Source organism: Vicugna pacos, chromosome 10 (assembly GCF_048564905.1).
Source record: "Vicugna pacos chromosome 10, VicPac4, whole genome shotgun sequence".
NCBI classification, from domain to species: domain Eukaryota; kingdom Metazoa; phylum Chordata; class Mammalia; order Artiodactyla; family Camelidae; genus Vicugna; species Vicugna pacos.
In genome coordinates, this window is record NC_132996.1 from 36,770,294 (window position 1) to 36,784,148 (window position 13,855).

Below are 13,855 nucleotides of genomic sequence, written 5' to 3' on the forward strand. Positions count from 1 at the left end.
GTAATAAAAAGGGATAAAGTACAGATATATGCTACAACATAAATGAATCTTGAAAATATTATGCTAAGTGAAAGAAGACAGTCACAAAAGACCACATATTATATGATTCCATCTATATAAAGTTCCAGGATAGGAAAAACCTGCAGAGACAGGAAGTAGATTCATGGTTACCAGGACTGAGGAGGGAAATGCTCTGTGACTGGTAATGGGTATGGAGTTTCTTTGAGATACGAAAATGTTCTGAAATTAGAACTCTGCAAATATACTAAAAACCATTGAATTGTATTCTTCTTAAAGTGAATTTTATGGCATCTTAGTTAAGTCTCAAAGCTATGAGGAGAAAAGATTCAATTGCGGGGGTTTTTTTAAGCTAGAAAGGAAATGTCTTTTTACTTCAGATATTCCTCCTATAAACTCTATTCCTTTATTTTTTTAAATTCAACTCAAAGTTGAGTACTCATCAAGCAAGAAGCCCGTATGTTCAACTCCACCTACATATTCTAGTCCAAAATGATTTCTTGCCCTTAGGAAATACCCCAGAAGTTTACAGCAAGAAGAAACTCCCCTGAAAAAACAAATCGCTAAACACATAGGAGAGTATGGAAGGAGGAACTAGTTGTCATTCAAGCCAATTAAAGATGAATTTTCATCTTAATCTATAAAAGCTTCCTTCTTAAGTACCTAGGAGATAATAGGTAAGTACTTAAATCTTCATCAGAAGAATGACCCAGAACCTTGAGAAGGACCATAAAGATTATCACCCTTACCTTACCGAAAGAAATCCTGTGACTAGGGAAGTAATTTCTTTCCCAATGTCACCTAGCAAGTTGTTAGCAGGATACAAGTCCCCTGACTCCTATGCCCAGAGCACTTTGCCCCGTGCCAAGTTGGGTGTTATCCAGGATCCCGCAGAGCTTCACAGTAGAGACAGTGTGATGCTACCAATCAAGAGAGCTGTTGAATGCACCATTTTAACTTAAGTTGAGCAATGATCTGGCTAAAGGACTGTCAAGAGACTTTCATGGGCAGGGGCAGGGTCAGATTTGGCCAACAGGTATGTTTTGGCCCACAATTTAATTTTTAAAAGATTTTCAATTTGTTGCCAATATTTGAGTTTAGACTACTTCACAAACAAATCCAGATTTCTAACTCTTCCTGAAAAAACTAAATGGGATGCCTAGCAACACTGGGTCAGCCTTATCACAGGACAAATGGCAAAAGGTAAATACAGACTGCCCTTGAGACAAGGTATTGGTGTTCCTGTTCTTCAGAGTGACCAGCTCTCTTGTATCACCCTCCACCCATTTGACGTTACCTGCCCAGCCTTTGTGGGCTTTAAAAGTTCGCAAATCCTACTACCAAATGTCAGTGTTCCCCACCTAGGTTGTACATCTGAATTCCCTTGTTACAATGAAGAACCTGGGCTCTACCCCAGACCTGATTAATAGGAATCTCTGAGGTTGCAGACCAAGAATGTGAATTTGTACATTTAAATACCCAAAGTGTCTCTGAGACACCGCCACAATTGGGAACTCTTGGAGGAGAAGAGACTCATCCCTATCCACTCTTTTTTTCAGAACAAATGATGACCTTCTCATCTGGAATGTTGGTTACTCACCATCTCTAAAAACGACCATTGCCCAAATACCATCCCTGGCCCAACCCAGAGAAAGGATCTGGGGGTGGAGTGTGGAGGGAGGTGCTGAAACTAAGATTCCCCTGATCTCATCTACAGCTGAGTCAGATAGAGCCCAGGCCTGGTGAGCCAAGAGGGTCAATTCCCCACATTACAGAGTATTCGATCCTTATCATGGTTGATGGAAGAGCACCATCTACTTGTTTCCTTAATGTGCCACTGCTTCTAATGTGAATGAATGGCTGGTGGAGAATGAAACAACCCAGCCGGAGCTGCATGCATCTGAGATGAGACAGACACACAAATCTATTCCTTGTATAAAGATCATGCTGCTAAGAATAGAAACTGAAACACAGGCTGGAGCGTGCGCACACACAGCCGTAAGAAAGGCCACAACAGAGCTGGAGGAATCCACAGCTTAGTGGAGGATCATCTGAGAATCACAGAGCCTTAGAGCTGAAGAAGCATCTGAGTTCATTCCCTCTAAGGTTCTCATTTTAAACATGGGGAAGCAAAGGCCCAGATAGAAAAGAGCAGTCCTCAACATTGCCTATAGATAGAGCAGAAGCACAACTGGAACTCAGATTCTGTCCCCTAGGCTGAGGGCTGACTCAATGGAGTGCACTGCCTTGGGAGTCCAAGATAAGGCTAACCACGGCCAAAGTCACACCACCCTTCTCAGGCGTGGCTGCCAGGAGGAAATAAGCAAGGGTGTCCAGTAATGCAATTTTGTTTTTTAAAAAATAAAAAGTGAAAAACTACCTAAATATTCAACAATGGAGACTTGACTAAATAAATAATGCTATAGCCATAGTATGGAATACAATGTGGCCATTAAAAATAATGTTTATTTATATAGGAAAATAAAAAGAGTAGGATACAAATCAGTGTATACAGTATGATTCCAGTATTATAATATATAATAATGCATATATAATGTTTATATAATGCATTTTGCATACACACACACACAATAGCTACCATTTACTGAGCACTTAAGATGAGCATGGCACTGTGCTAATCATAATAAACATATTATTCAATTTAATCCACAAATCAACCATATGAAGTGAGTTCTATTACTGTTTCTATTTTACCAAAAAAAGCTTCAGCACAGAGATATCACACAGCTAATAAATGGCAGAGTGCGTATTTGAACCCATGAGGTCTGGCAGCAAAGCTTTGGACTTAATCATTATGAACAGATTTTTTAAAAAAGAAAGATTGTCAGGATATTGTTACTCTAGGTAGTGAGATCACAGGCGAGTTTTATTTTCTACTTTTCATTTTACTGTATTTATCTTTTTTTTTTTGCAATTCCCCATACTCTCTTACTCCTAGCCCCTGATAACCGCTAATCTACTTTCTGTCCTTACATCTACTTTCTTCCTATTTTAGACAATTTCATATGAGTTTAATCATACAACATTTGTCCTTTGGTGTCTAGTTTATTTCACTTAGCATAATGTTTCGAGATTCCTCCACATATTCATGCTTCATTCCTCTTTATAGCTGAATAATATCCATTGTATGGATATACCACAATTTGTTTATTCATTCATCTGCTAATGAACATTTGGGTTGTTTCCACCTTTTGGCTATTGTGAATAGTCCTGCTACAAACATTTGTGGACAAGTACCTGAGTTTCTGTTTTCAGATCTTTTGGGTATTTGCCTAGGAATGGAATTGATGAATCAAATGGTAATTTTATGTTTAACTTTTTGAGGAACTGCCAAACTGTTTTCCATAGCAGCTACAACTTCTTACATTTCTACGAACAATGTGAGAAGGTTCCAATTTCTCCACATCTGCATCAATATTTGTCACTTTCCATTTTTTATTACAGCCATAGTTATCATTTTGATTTGCATTTCCCTAATGACTAATGATGTTGAGCATATTTTCATATGCTTATTTGCCATTTTTATATCTTCACTTCGGAGAAATGTCTATTAAAGTCCTTTACCTATTTGTTCAAGTAGGTTGTTCACTTTTTTGTTGTTGAGTCCTAGGAGTCCTTTATATATTCTGGATATTAAACTTTTATCATATGTTATTTGCAAAGGTATTCTCTATGGCTTTTCACTCTCTCAGTAGCATTCTTGGATGCAAAAGTTTTTCATTTTAATGAAGTCCAATCTCTATTTCTTTTTAGTCAATAAAAATACAAAATTATGTTTATAAACAATTTTTAATGAGATAAGTAAAGCAGAAGCCAGAGTTGTACATGTATGATCTAACTACGTAAAATAGTTGTACACACATGACCTAACTATATAAAAATAAATGGTAGTTAGATATTCTAGGAGAACCAACTATTCCAGAGAGACTGCAAATCAAGGTCAATAAACAGAAAATACTTACGTCGTCCTCCATCCCTCAGGTTGAACTGTAATGGCTGCCTTATCTCTTTCTTTGCTGCAGCAGCCTTCCAGAGAGAGGCATGCTGCTGGTCTGTGGGAACTGAGCCCTGAAAACTGACCTTCCTGTAGCACCCAGGCCTGGTTTATAGGGCTCCAAACAGCTCTCTCTTTCATCCACACCTCTTAGCAGGACTGTGACTATGGCTATTTTAAAGATTTGTGAAAAACTCAGAAAAGACCAAAAGAATGGGAGAGAGAAGAGGGGAGTCCTTTCTTCTTTCAAATGATAAGCTAAGAGATCTCTAGTCTCCAGAACCAAAGGGCAGACACCACTTCAATTGCAGCTATATGACCTAGGTTAGACAGATGGTAGAGCCTGATAATAAGGCAGAGCAGACAGCTCCTAGCAAGCTTTTTAAAATACAGTGGTTTCTAGACCCTGTTCCTGCCCTCACAGAATTACACAGTTTCAGGAGAGAACTGAAAGGAAATGCTTTGTGATTGCAATCTTTCCTCCTGTGCCCCATGGGACATGAGCTACCTCTGTCTCTCACAGGTACAGCACCAGTAGTCTGGTCAGAACAAACAAGGGTTTCTTCATGGAGCCCTCAGGAGCCCTGGAGTGAGAGTGTGAGACATGGTGTCCTTAATGTTAGAAAGGGAAGGGGCTTGACAGATACACTCCACCCACTATGTCAGTCAGTATTAGAACACTAAGGGACCCCATCAGTAACAGCCCTCTTACCTACCCAAGTTTTGAACCAATTGTGAAAGAAGAGACAGAAAACCAATAGATGGAGATCCAAATTTCAGCTTTATTACTAATAAGAAATAGACTGGAGGATACGGCTTAGATGCGAGGCCAATTGTGCTTGCTTACGTTGTTCCCAGAATAAATTTACCACTGAGTTACAGGCAGGGCTGGAAAAACTGCAAACCTCATCTTATGGGGATAACATCTGCCTCTGTAAAGCTTGTAACACATGGAGGAACACAGAAAAACTGCTCCCCTTCATCGGGCTGGGTCCCGAAGAAAACAAGGGAGGAGTTAAATTGAGCATGCCCAGATCATTGTTCCAAACTCAATTAGATACATCACACCTCTTCATGGAGAAGGAATGCGGAGATAATAAGGGATGGGGAGAGAGGTTAGGAGCCTTACTCTGCTGATTTTAGTGGGCATCAGAATCACCTGCAGGGCTTATTGCCACACAGATACTGGACTCCACCCCTAGAACCCTGATTCAGTAGGTCTCAAATAGGGTCTGATAAATCTTGTTTTTTAACAGGTTCCCTAGTGACGCTAATGCTGCTTATCTTAGGACCATATTTTGAGAACCAATGCTCAAAGAGAATCTCTCTGCTTAGAAATACAAAGAGGAATAAATGATTCTCTTGACAGTCAGGACTTGTCTGGTTGCCAGGGACAGAAACCCAACTTGGACTAAAATAAAAAGAATTTATTAGTTCATGTAACTAAATGATAACAGCTGTTGATCCAACTTCAAGGACGACTACACTCAGAGACTCAAATGGTATCTTCAGGACTCTTTCACTCTCTGTATCTCTCAGCTGTTTTTGTTCTAGATGACTCAAGTCTTAATCAGGGTTTCCCCTGGTGTTGGCAATATGGCCCCACTTATTTCTCTTCTTCTGTGCCAGTGTTTCTCAAACTTCAGCATTAATCAAAATCACCTGGAGGGCTTGTTAAAACACAGATTGCTGGGCTCCAACCCAGGAGTCTCTGATTTAGTAGGTCTTGGGTAAATCCCAAGAATTGGCAATTCTAACAAATTCCCAGGTGATAATATTGATGCAATCAGAAGAATGGTGAACGGACACTGGGAAGACTCAAACAATAAACGTTTACTACTCTATGTTTTATAGACCATGAAACTGATAGGTTAAATGGCTGGTCTGTTTTATCCCATTTAGGAGAGAGAAGTTTTTCCAAGGGCACCTTGGTTTTGAAGCAAGAAAATCGGATGTCAGATCCCATCCCCACGGCTGACAAACTGATTAGTTTCAGGCAGGTCATTAAACCTCTTTACTCCTTTCTTTACTGTTTTAAAACGGGAATAACTCTAACACCTATTCATAAGGTGGGACTGGGGTGTGATGACTTCCTGAAACATGTAAGAGTCCTTCATAGTTATGGAAGTATTAGACAGATGATGAGTTTTAAACTGGTTTATTTTAAAGCCAATGTGATGGAAACAAATGTATGTATGTATATGTATGACTGAAACATTATGCTGTACACCAGAAATTGACACAACATTGTAAACTGACTATACTTCAATTAAAAAAAATACATACAACAACAACAACAAAAACTATACAGAGTCACTTTTTTTGTTCTATTAGTAATATGTTCACCTATACAGTTGGCAAGATCAAATATTTGCTGACACTACGGAGCAAAAGTCAAGGGAGACAGTAACTGTCATTCATTGCTAGAGTCTAGCCTACATCCTATACTTTCAACATACACAGGGACCCAGTGTCCCAAGAATTTCATCTCTTTGTCCGAGGGATTTTTCTGAACTGTGAAAGTCCATTCTGGCACTAGCAGGCCAGGCCAGGCCAGGGAACTAATACCTCCCTCCTACTTCCCTAACCTCCTGGAGCAGCCTTCAGCTGCTTCAATGACTCTTGGGAGAGGCAGCTTCCTCACCTTTGTTTAGGAAAAATCCAGAAGCAAGTATTCTCCACCATTTCTCATAATTTCCCAGTGGGATTAAGGTCCAGTTACCCACAGTAGTAGCTGGCTTTATAACACATCCCTTTAATGGCTGCTTTCTTTTCCCTGTATCATCCCCCTTCCCCTCAGCTTTCTGGTGTTTCCTGCATCCTCCAAATACACTACTTGCACTAGGATCATTGTCACAGAGTTATGCTTTCTTGTGGGAACCCCAACAAAGATATAAATATTCTTTGGGAGTGGGCAATATCTAGCAAAATTACAAATTTACATGCCCTTTGACTTAGCAAATCTGATTCTAATAACTTATTTAATAGATATATTCACGTACAAAATAACATAGATGAGGCTATTTACTGAAGCACTATTTGTAATAGCAGATAGCAAGAGACTGACACAATTTAAATGTCCATTAATTCAAGACTGGTCAAATAAATCAAGGTACATTCACACAAGGAAATACTATGCAGGGGAAAAAAGAGGAATTCATACTTCAAGACGTATTTAAATGAAGTACCAAAGAGTATGTATGTATACTACCATTTGTGTAAAAGGGGAAGCATATATAAATGTGTAACTGGTAGTAATCATTAATCAATGATTTATAGAAGGATAAACAAACTGGGAGGTTATTCTTGTATATACTCTTTGGCACTTTTTGAATTTTGTACCACGTGAAAGCATTACCTATTCTGAAAAAGAAATTAACTAATTAAAAGCTTCTTATTAAAATGAGTGTGGAAAAAGAATTTTATATTCAGAAAATTATTTAAGAATTAGTCATTTTAGAAACTTGTTTATTTTTATAGAGTTAGATACCACTGTGATATCTATAACAGTACAGACTATAAAACTACAAATTGCAACATGTCCAAAAAATGTATATCAACAGCCATCCAGAGTTTTAGAAGGTATAGACAATGTGTTAATTAACCAGGGAGACAGGAAAAAAATGACAGAGAAGGTTGTTGAAAAGCCCAAAGTCACACTTGGGGATTTTGAAGCAATCATTATAAATAACATTTCCGCTGTCCTTGAAACCTGCTGTGAGTTGGAACCTTTACGTGCATATTCTCTTATGTTCACTGCAGCTACTATCATCACAATTTTACAGGTGAGCAGACTAAGGCTTGGGGAACTGAAGGGACTGGCTAAAGGTCATGTAAGTAGCACCTGAATTTGATCCCGGGTCTCTCTGACCCCAAGGCAAGACATATACAAATGTCCCCTCAGAGCTACCTATTAAAGATGCAGACTTTGATAAGAGCCTTGAAAAAAGGGATCATATTTTAGAGTCACAATACCCCAAGGTCCAGGACTAAAAGTACCCTAGTGAGCCGGAGGGAAAGCCCTTTCCTCTTGCCCCTCTGCTCAGATCTTCATGCCAGAGCAGGAGCTTAGAGCCCAGCATGGGGGTTCTTGGTTCATATCTTTCTGTGTCTGGAGCATGCCAGCACCTGGGACCATACTACAGGGCAGGAATCTATTAAAAATGACTTGGAAAATATTTTTTGACAAACATTTAGTTTTGCTTCTGCAGTTCCTCACTCAGCGCCTGGCACACAGAAGTTTCTCAGAAAATATTTGTTGAGTGAAGGAATGAACCAATAGTTGGGCAACATACTGTAAAGTAATGCAAGAAATCCAGAGGGGCAAAATACATAGTCCCAGGTCATAACTCAGTTGAGGAGACAAGACAAAAGTACCACCATATTTAGGTAAGAGTAGAAGACTGGACGACAAGTAAGGCCTCAGCTGAAGCCTAAGCCATAGGCAATGAGAGATGCAAACTCGCTCTGTAGGCAGGTGTGATGGGAAGATGACATACAGATAAGCAGAGATAAAGGGCATTCTGGGGAAGACAATTTTTAGTGGAGATGTGCGATAAGCCCAATATCTTGATGCACTGGAAAGAAGCACAAGGTTTGGAATTAGATAGGACCAGGGTTTGAATCCCATATCTACCCATTATCGATGGGCACAGTTACTCAACCCCTCTGATAAGGATAATTAATAATGGGGCTTCAGGACCAGGCACAGATATTCAGACAATATAGCCCCCACTGGTGGCCATTTCAGATGTTGGTCTTCAGGGTTTTGTCCTTCCCTGAATTCTTGCCTGAAGTCAGAACAGAGAGAAGAAAGACTATGAATAGGAGAAAGGAAAGATATTTCCCTCTGGGCCCTTGAGATTCCCCAGATCTGGAGCTAACTGGAGAACAATGGGGAAACTGAGGTCCACAGTAGATGGGTTAAAGCTGGATGGGGCAGCTGTAGCAGAAGGAGGATCCCCCATTGCTGGTCTGATACCGTCTGAGCCTCTGCCAGGCAGTCCCCCAGCCTCAGTGGTGACCAAGCCAAGCTCCAGGCATGAGTCATCCAAACCTTCTCCTACAATGGACCTCACTTTCCTTTCCTTGGCTTCTTGCCCTTTGAGTCTTCACTCCTCTTTGTTTCTACTTCAGTCTCCATTTCAGCTTTTCTGTCTCTGTTTCAGTTGTTCCCTCTCTCTCTTTCTACTTCAATTGTCTAAAGTTCTTTTTCCATTTTACTGACATTTCTCTCAATAACAAGCCCCATCCCCCTGGACAATATTCCCCAAACAAAGCAAAATAAAAACCCAGAGGCTTGGCTTATTCACAAAAGCATATCAATCAAAAACCCAGTGTGATCATTTAGATTCATGCCTTTATACAATACTCAAAAATATATCTCAGACAGATAAAAGAGTTAAATATATAAAAGCCAAATCACAGAAAAACTGGCAGGAAATTGAATTCCCTCTTTATCAGATCTTTGAAGGAATAGTAACTTTTCAAGCATTGAAGCAAAAGAAGAAATCACAAAGGAAAAGATGAGCAGATTTTACTACATAAAAATGTGAATCTTCTGTACAAAGAGAAGTTAACCAAGAGGTAGATAAAAAGAAAAATAGAAAAGTGTTTGCAGTAAGTATTCAAAGAATTAATATCTAAATTATATGATGTTGGTATCATAAGAAGAAAAATTGAAGCTTGAATAAACAGACCTCTTCCATAAACAGAAATACAACCACAAGTCAACATAAGGAAATGTGTTTAGCTTCATATTTTCAAGTATGTACAAATTAAAACATTAAAAGAAACCATTTCCCTGTTATTATATTAGAAAAAATTGTAACAGTGAGAATACCCAGTGCTTGTGGTTAAGTAAATTTACATAATTCTTTTGGATCCCTCTTTGGCAATCATTATCAAGAAACTTTAAACGGTTTGTACCTTTGTACCTTAATTGCAGTCCAAAGGATTAGTTCTAAGGCAGCAGATTTTAGGCTATGCTTGCAACACCGGAAGTTCCACAGAATTGTCTGTGGAACGGCTAGGAAGGGTATGTGTTATGCAGGGTTTGGAACTATAAAGAGAAATTAACCCTGGCTATCTTAAGCCAGAAGTCAATGCACTGAAAAAAACCTCAGAGGTTCACAGAATCGATGGGAAGCTATACAACCAGGTTCTAAAAACAGGCACGAAACAAGAGAATTCCGGAGGCCTAGGCAGCTGGAACCACACCACAGGTCACAGAGCAAGAAGAGTCCGGTGCATGCGGCACTGCTGCTGAGAGGAAAGTGACCTTGATCACCCCCATACTGTCACTTGCTCGTGATTCAAAGACATAGGAAATAATGCCTGATTAACTGAACCTAAATCACATGACTTGGGTTTGGCAAGAAAGCAGGAGGTTGGGGTAAAGAATCTGGGTCTTTGGCTACCCAGTGGAAGATGGGAACTCTCTCCCAAGTCTCCACATGTATGAGGAGTCCCCAGACGGAAGACTTGGGTACAAACTGCAAGATGATATGGGTGCTAGAGAGCTGGAAAGCAGGAAATACCTTCTACTGGGTGATGGGATGCTGACCACATAAAGCTCTAGGCCCCCATCCTCACTTCAACTAAAGCAACTCCACTTTGCATTTCCAAATAGGTTTCCAGGCAAGATTTATTATTTGCAGGAAGGTTTCTGAAGCTTCAGCACATTTGAGAAGCCCTCTGACAGCATCAGGAAGGCTGGTTTAATGCACATTACCTGTCTCTTTTCTTCTTTGTTGCCTTCAAATAAAGAGGTTGGGAAGATGTTTTTGTAGCCTCCCTTGCAGGTAGGGGTGTTATAACACAATTCTAGCCAGACAGACATAAAGTCTATGGCTACTGGCAGTGATCCTGGGATGACAAAAAACAAAATGCCGATCTAACCCATATTATCTCTTCCTCTTTTCTCCCTTGAATGATGTCAGCAGCCATTTTGAGAACATGAACATGAGAAAAAGGCCAAGGGAACCAAAACTAGTGATCATTTACCTCTGAATGATTTGTTATATGAGAGAGATAACCCCTTATTTTAAAGGCCACTTAAAGAACCCTTCTCTTCCTTGCTGCTAAAAACATTATTGATACACCCAAGAGAAAAATTTTTTTTAAAAAGTAAAAATACATTCTAAGTTGTTCACTACAGAATTTTCCAAATTGCTTTAAAGAAAACATTAAATTTCAATGTCTAACTATAGGAGATTACTTAAATAAATCGCACCAATATTAAGCTGGATAAGTATGAAGTCTTTATATGCTTATGACATAATAGTTCAAACACTGTAATACATAACTTTATCTATGTTATTGTACTATACATAAAAACCCAGCTACCTACAATAGCCACAATCACTTTTTAAGGAACCGAATCACCCACAGCACCTGCTGAGCAAAGCAGCCCAAACAGCCATGCTCTGTGCCATGTGGCTCTATGATCCCTGCTCTCCACACAGCCCATTGCTGGAGGAGGGGAAGGGGCCAACATCCTCTGAGATGCTTTGCTGCAGAACTCTGCTCCACCAGGAGTGACCTGAACCAATGTGTTTCTCATCCTTTGGAACTGGAATTGGGGAATACCAAGAGAATCAGGCAAACCTCATCAGGGGCTGAAGCTTAAAGGATACACAGATCATGAGGTCAAGTATGAGAATGAGAGCCTGTGAATATGTGTGTTATTAGGAACCGAGAAATATTAGGCTGAGAAGAGATACAGAGTAGAGTGTGAGGAAGTCAGCCAGGGGGATGGAGAAAAAGAGATAAACACAGAGAGAAGCAAAAGCACAAGGAGTAGCTAACTGAGGTAAATGACCGAGTGTTCGTGTGGAGTTCGGGGGCCCTGCTGAGTTCTGGAAAGCCGCCTTAGATCTGGAACAGCTTTTCCAGCTTCAGTCCAACAGGCCTCACTGGACTCCAACCCCTTTTGCTGAATTTTGATGGGACTCTTCCCTTCTAGCTAAGTGGTTTCAAATTGACCCTGTAGCTTGTGTGAGCATGCATTCCTGGGAATCATAATAGCCTAACATATGTATAAATGCAATCACCTAAAAGTTCTCTTTGCATATGGAGAGGAACATGAGCAAAAAAACAAAAAACAAAACAAAAAAAACCAATTTGTCAGAGAAGGGGTTTGTGGATTCTTTCTTTTGAAGAATTCATTATTGTTATTCATCGTTGTTTTTTGCAGTAAATAAAATTATGTTGTAAAGCCACTGTGGAACTCCTGGAGTGAAGCTTTAAATGTGTGCATGCTATTTGACCCTACAATACTACTTCCAAGAATATAACCAGAGGTAATGCATCAAAATGTAAGTTCTTGAATACTTATCACAGCATTATAGGGAGAAAAAAAAAAGGAAACCAAAAAAAAGGCCAAACAAGAATATCAGTTAAATAAATTATGATATACCCATGGTGGGATGCTGTATAACCATAAATGATCATATTGTAGACAAACATTGGATGGCACAGAAAATATTCACAATTTACTGCTAAGAAGAAGAAGAAACCAAACAAACAAAAACAAACCCAAAATCCCCTACAAAATAGTAACTATTTTAATGTTTTCTTTTCCTATAGAGAAGAAAATGTATACTACTACATAAAAAATATTAACATGGAAGGACAGATGCTAGCATGTTAACAGTGGTTGTCCCTAAAGCTGGGAGGCAGGGATGATTAGAAGAAATTTCTGTATGTTCCCTTTTTGCTGTTTTTGTATTTTCCTCCCTTGACTATTACAGAGGGAACTAACCAAATCAAAGCCTTTGCTCTCAGAGCAAAGTGCATAGATGAGAAGAAAGGACCAGAGGACAGAGACAGGGTTGGAAGAAGCTTGAGGTGGGGGTGGCCTCGGGAGCAGAGCTGTGGCCCCCACCCCTACCCAGGCCGGTGGGGACATGCTTGGATGCAGAGCTCCGAAAGGGCCTGGGCTGTTGACCCTGGCTGCTAACAGGCTGTGGTCACAGAGTCTGAAGCTTTAAGCCTGTGAAAAGTCCAGTCCACTAGGCAGAAGTGGTTCTGCAAGCATCCCAACATGCTGAAGGTGGCCTTGAGCACTCAGAGCCTGCAGAGGAGCCATGAACCCAGTAGAGGGGCAGCCAGGCCCCCTGGGCAGCCAGGGTGATGGGGTCTGGAGAGGAACACGTGCTGTGAGCTCAGAGCCCCTGGCAGGCCTCACCTGCTTCAGTTCTCTTTTCATTTCCACCCAGAGGGCTGTCTACCTTGTTTTAAACACACACGAATAAAGCAATTAGGGAGACATTTGTCAATAGGGAAAAAAAAAAAAAGCACAATGTGAGAGTCGTGAGTTAAGTTTTGTTTGGGGCAAAATGAGGAGTATAGCCTGGGAGACAGGACAGCCTCTCAGATAGCTCTGAGGAACTGCTCCGAAGAGGTAAGAGGGGAGGTTAGTTTATCTGTGATTTTAGTGAAGGGGGTACATGCAGCCAAGCACACGTTTTGGCAGAAGGTTGCTGCTAGTCACGAGGAGCAGGTGTCTCTGTTAATGATTTTAGTACTTTCCTTGATACAAGAAGCTGCAAGAAATTGAGCTCATAAAATCATCTCCTGAAACTATCTATCTGAAGGCCTATTCAGCCAGTTTTCTCAGAACACAGAATGCCTCATTCCTGTCTTGGCCCTGAACACCTTTCAGGTTGTGTTGACAGTCCAAGACTGCACTAGCTAGTGACCTAATCCTTGTAAAGGCAGATGGTAAGCTACAAGTTCCACCCACACACTGAAGAAATACGGAAATGGGAGTCAGATTAAGATCTGACTCTCAACTCATGTGACCATGAGCAGGTCCTC